Source organism: Nanorana parkeri, unplaced genomic scaffold (genome assembly GCF_000935625.1).
Source record: "Nanorana parkeri isolate BGI_ZX_2015 unplaced genomic scaffold, ASM93562v1 scaffold1381, whole genome shotgun sequence".
In the NCBI taxonomy this organism is placed as follows: Eukaryota; Metazoa; Chordata; class Amphibia; order Anura; family Dicroglossidae; genus Nanorana; species Nanorana parkeri.
The window spans coordinates 340477-346476 of NW_017307649.1; the positions used below are offsets into that span (position 1 = coordinate 340477).

Here is a 6000-nt window from a genome sequence, read left to right on the forward strand (position 1 = left end):
TAACTGCCTCCGGGCCTGCCGTAGTAGAAAAACGGCCGGCCCGGAGAGTCTCTGCCATTCAATTCTAAACTAAAGAAGTTGAGTAAGTTCACTTTACAAAGTAAATTTTTTCTTTGCTTTATGAATGGGGTAAAGATTAGTAAAAAATCACTTTGCAAAGAATACACAGTCCAGTGGAGAAAAATAAAACAGTATGGGTCTTGAGCAGGCGTGGATGTCCAAAAAAAAAGTTTTTTTTTTCTAGCAGAAAATTGGATGATTTAATTCAGCACAACTTCATCTCATTCACTCAGCTAAGTAAATTTTTACTTTAATAAATCATTCCCACTGTGTTCACTATCCTCATGTCACTAACAGTCAAACATATAAAGTGCATTCAGGAAGTATTCAGACCCCCTTGTTCAATAGGGTTCAAGTCGGGGCTTTGGCTGAGCCACTCGAGGATATTCACAGAGTTGTCCCTGAGCCACTCATGTGTTGTCTTGGCTGTGTGCTTAGCATCGTTGTCATGTTGGAAGGTGAACCTTCGGTCCAGTCTGAGATCCTGAGTGCTGTGGAACAGGTGTTCAATGAGGATATCGCTGCACTTTGCTCCATTCAGCTTTCCCTCAACCCTGAGCAGTCTCCCAGTCCCTGCTTTATCCAATTAATCGAAGTTAATAATCGGCTGACTAATCGATTATGAAATAATCGTTCGCTGCAGCCCTAATAGTTATGGTACTTGAATGTATTTTTAAGATTTAACTTTTAAGTGTTTTTTTATTTTTTTTATTTTATTTTGTTGGAGCGAGGAGGTACAGGATATATAGATATTTGATGTTTATGATCCCTGAATCATGATCTGGCAAAGGAAAACGAATATCATGCTTGTGTACAGGACTTGTGATCCACATATTCCTTAAGGTGGAACTAAAACCGTGGATTAAAAAGAAAGAAATGGGCCCCAGGAGCTGTTTGCAATGATGTGCTGGTATGCACAACATATTAGCTCATTATCGCAGACTTATCTACAGATGTGGTCCCACCCAAAGCTGCTCCCCTTTGTCACTTGCGTTTCCATCTTCTGGTCCTCTTCTGGGTTCCGAATCTTCAACCCCTTGATTGACCTGCTCCAGGTGACGTAACTCCCACGCATGCACATAGGAGTTACTTCATCTCTGCAAAAATCCTGCCAAGTAATTAGGTATTCGTCTCCTACTGAACATCAATCATGCTCACTCAGCATCTACAACACCTTTGAAAATGGGACAAAGTGCTACATGCACTTTGTCCCCTCGGGGGCAGGAGGAACAGAACATGCTTCTGGTGGTTTAATTCTTTTGCTTGTGCTGTGTTTTGTACTTGTGCACTGCTATTCAAAGCGTACAGGTACATAGCATGTAGTAAATCCAGCCTCTTGGAAGAAAGAGTTGCACCTTGGCCCTCTACCTAATCCCCATGCCAGGAGCTTCCTATTATTAAGAAGAAAATTGTGCACAAAAGCCTCTGAGTCCATGAACGGCAAGAACTACATACTTTGGAAATATGTCCAGCTGTTTTCACCAGGTACAGGGACAAAGGAATGAAGGGGCGCAGCTAGCAGAACTCTGTGAGATTCTAGAGTTCCCTGTGCTGTCATGTTATACTTTGACATCCTTGATGCTTTATTTTTAGATTGGTGATTTTATTGAAGGCAGATTAGATATGAAGGATTGGTGTCTGAACAAGTAGAAAGAATGACATAATTTTATATAAACTGTATCTGAACAAGTAGAAAGAATTTGCTGTATTTATTACCGAAGAAAAAGGCTTAATGTGCTGTGGAAATATGTGTTTATAGTTTGTTTCTTCTGTGACCCGTCTGCTTTCTGAACACTAGACACAGGAAATTGCAAAGCTGAAGTAGGGCATAGTCCTGACAACACTCTCCTACAGAGTTGTGTAATCCTAAAGACTAATAATTGAAAACTCTAGTGCTAAGTGTATGATCCGGCAAAAAGTGTATATGTACACACCATATACTATAAATAATGCAATTAAAAAATACATATATAATGGAACAGACCAGTATATAAAAGGTGCTCCATCTAAAACCAAGTCCACTGCTTCATATTATATGTCAAATGCTTGCCACAACTTATAAAAAGGTTAATGGCATCTCCCTGCCTCTATTAGAGCTGCAGAGTAATAGGTCTAACAGCTTAAAGTCCAAGTAGGCATGCATTCACACTGCTGTGTGTACTGAGAGACGCCATCCGGACTTAAGGTGGCCATACACGGTAGGGATGCACCGATACCGATACCAAGTATTTGGGTGAGTACTCGTACTCGCCCAAATGCTCCGATACCTAGCACGAGTACTTCCTGTATCAGGAAGCCGGGCAGCGCATCATTACACGCTGCCCGGTTTCCTGATTGGCCAGGAAACGGCTCCATGCTCTCTCGTCACTTGTGATGAGAGAGCATGGAGCCGACTTCCCGGCCAATCAGGAAGCTGGGTAGCGTGCAATGACGCGCTGCCTGGCTTCACCATTGGTCAGGAAGCTAGCAAAGCCGGGTGCCGTGTAATGATGTAGCGCCCGGCATTCTGATTGGCCGGGAAGCCGGCGTCATGCTCCCTCGTCATCTCATGAATCATAATATTAAGACAGTGACCTTAAAGCAATAGTTTGTATTGCTTTCGAAAAAATGTGACCTGTCCTTTAAGAAAAAGTATCGGTAATTGGTATCGGTGAGTACTTGATCAAAAGTATCGGTACTCGTACCACAGCCACCAAAAAAAGAAAGAAAGCAATAATAGTGTATTGCAGAGAGCTAAAGTAGATTTGGGCACTGAAGGCCCTCTTTAATTTTGCACTGACTGTCATTTTGCATTCCAGTGCATGTGTATTCATGTGATGCTGACATTTGTAACTTATCAGTCATTAGTTTGCCAATTTAAATATTAATATTTCTAAATCTCTTATTAATCGGATCATTTTTTTCCCCTGTAGAGTGCTTGTATAGTTATTTTTTGATCCTCTACCTTTTCATGATGAGTAAGGAGCCTCATTTATCAGTCTTCCTGATTGTTAGTCTAGACATGTTGATAAATAATGCACAGTTTTTTTTTTTGATATGTAGAAGTTTTAAATTGTAGACTATAATTACTGGCCCATCTTGGCCATAACAGACTTGGAAGCAGGTCACATTACAAAGAATATTGACAGAGTTTGGGAGATAGACTCATCCAGGGCTTAGTGGGAGATGTGTGCAGTTATACTCTGTTTATGCAGATCCCCTGACATTTGGAATTAAAGCGTCTTAATCTGTCTAGAAGTGCAGTGATACTACTCTGCCTTTTAGCTCTGATCTCTTCCCAGGTAACGGAGCACTAATGAAAGATGTAAGTGATTTTACTTTACATCCGTATTTGTGTGCTGAATGCTTTTTAAAGTGACGCTCATGACAAGCATCAAATGAAAGCTGTCTGGTATGTGATCCTAAGGTGCCAGCTGATCCAGGTTTTAAACATTTGTTCTTGAAAATGTTCATCACTGCTAGGCTCCTTAGTGAAGCCCATAAAATGCAAATATGCTGCATTTTATAGCGGTGCACAGGATGTCACTGCAGGTTGCTGCAGGACAGCGTAGCGCACCACACACACTGCCATGCACGGATGTGACTGGAGTGTACACATTGTACGGTTAAAAAAAATGTAAACCATGACATCTCCGGCAGTGGGAATACATCGCACAGTACTGGTGCTGCCACAATGAACTAGACGGTCCGCTGAAATGCAGCTTTTTAGTGGACGGGCTAGTGTGAATGGGACCTTTTTAAGGTTTTTGCACAGTGGCAGCTGAATATTTAGAAGTGTCCTGGGCATGTCCAGTTTTCAGTTTTCTGTCAAAATAACTATCTTACCACCATTTTGCAGAGGACTTGCTGTTGATGGGAAAGTGTCAACTGCACATATCCACACTGGTACAAAGGATGTCTTTTGAAGGAGCCAGCCGCATGGGACCAGTATGCATATGACCAGTGAACACCAATATAAGGAGCCAGTTCTTCAATAATGGGCTTTTATTATGGAGGGTACCACTGCATTGTGTCTGTTGTGCGTGATGTGCACATTCCTGTGCTCTATATCCTCTGACTTACCGCACTCTATAAAACATGCTTTGATGGTCTCCTCTGCACTCTGTATGCCATGCTACACATTACATGCTCCTGACTGCTGCACTCTGTATACCATGTTCTAAATAACATACCCTAGACCTCTACACTTTGTACAATGTGCCATCTCCTGCACACTGTAAATTACATTTAGTATATCAGACTACTGCACTCTGCAGAATGTCCTGTACATTATATTCTTTAAAATGCTGCACCCTTTTTTCCATAATGTATGTTACTTCTGACAGCTTTACTCTGTGCACCAATCAGTACATCACATATTCCTGAACGTTACACAGTGTGTGCTACATACCTTGCACTGCTGTGCTCTATTAGTTGATGATAGCCATAAATTTCATAAAATTCTGGACTATTCTATCTGGACCACTGCGTTCAGTCTGTTGTGCTGTATGTGACATAATGCAGACTGCTGAACACTGTATGTTGTTTGGTATGTTACTTATAGCGCACCCCTTCACTGTATGGTTTGCTTTATGTTACATAGTTTGCACTGCTGCATATGTTGTGCTGTATATAACCTACTCTGGGCCACTGTAAAGCTGTATGTTTTCCAATATATTACCATATAACCCGAAGCACTCTGTATAATGTCTTATGGGTTACATTACTGTAACCATTGAACTCTGTTGTACATTTGTGCCACTAGGAATCGTTCTATTAACGTGGAATGTCATTTCAATAGGATATTTTGAGCTAGGGCAAAATACAAAGTTTATTGGTGGGCACTGCACTCAGATAAGAGCAAAACCCACTTGGCCTCAAATCCTCGATCGAGTGGAAGAGGCACTTGCAGGTCTTGTATTGAAGCAACATAAATAGACTTATTGGTTGACGTTTCAAAAGGGCACTCCTTGTTTTGCGAAAGGCACATATACATAGTGTGTGTGTGTGTGTGTGTGTGTGTAAAATTTCGGCAGCCGCAAATGGCACTTTTCGCAAAATGCAGAAAGTGCCATCTTTCGGCTGAAATAGCGGTGCATCCCTGCTTTCTCTCTTCCCCACTGGGCATCGCTCTGTGCCCTAGTGTGTAAGAGAGAAACTGTCACAGGAGGCCGAGCGGGGGAGGAGAGCGCTGTCAGAGGCTGACGTCTCTCCTCCTGCACCGCTCAGCCTCCTGTGACAAATTTGGAGAGCGGTGTGGGGGCCGGAGACGGCTGTCAATGCTGTCACAGGAGGCTGAGCTCTCCTCCTGCCCCGCTCAGCCTCCTGTGACAGATCAGGAGAGCGGCGGTGTGTGGGTGGAGACAGCTGTTACAGGAGGCCTGGCCAGTGCTGCAAGGTAGGAGTCACCTGTCACAGGAGACTGAGCTCTCCTTCCCGCACCACTCGCTCAGCCTCATGTGACAGCCGATCCAGGATGGAGAAGCGGGTACAAGCAGTCAGCGATTGCTGAGTGTTTGTAAATAATTGAGGACATAGTATGTTTACTGTGTACCCAATTATGAATGAATGGGAAGTGATCTACATTACTTCATGTTAATTCATGATTGTCGACACAGTAAACATTATCTCCAAGTTCTGAATGAACAGGAACACTCAGTATAGAGGATTCCTGTTCATTTATAACCGGGGATGCAGAAAAAGAGATTTTGGACTCTGTGTTCTCAATCTTCTTTTCTATTTTAAAAAGTAAATGCAAGGGATCTGTTTAGACCCCCAGTATCTCCCTAGAGACCCCAACAGTAAAGTAAAAACGTTTAAAATATTTAATAAAGTTTATAAAAAATAAAAGTAAAGTATTTTTTTTTTTTTAAAGTGAAAAAGTTAGGCAAAAAAAACATTTGCGGTTACGGCCTGACATTGTTTTTTCGTTTTTCAGTTTTAAAATCTTCATTTTGGTAT

At 42.0% G+C, this 6000-nt stretch overlaps 1 protein-coding gene across 1 annotated transcript in view; it reads left to right on the forward strand.

Moving 5' to 3' along the window:
* PTPN11 (protein tyrosine phosphatase, non-receptor type 11) overlaps positions 1-6000 on the forward strand; it is a 52577-nt gene that overhangs the window by 38568 nt on the left and 8009 nt on the right. The gene's annotated exons all lie outside the window — the stretch shown is intronic.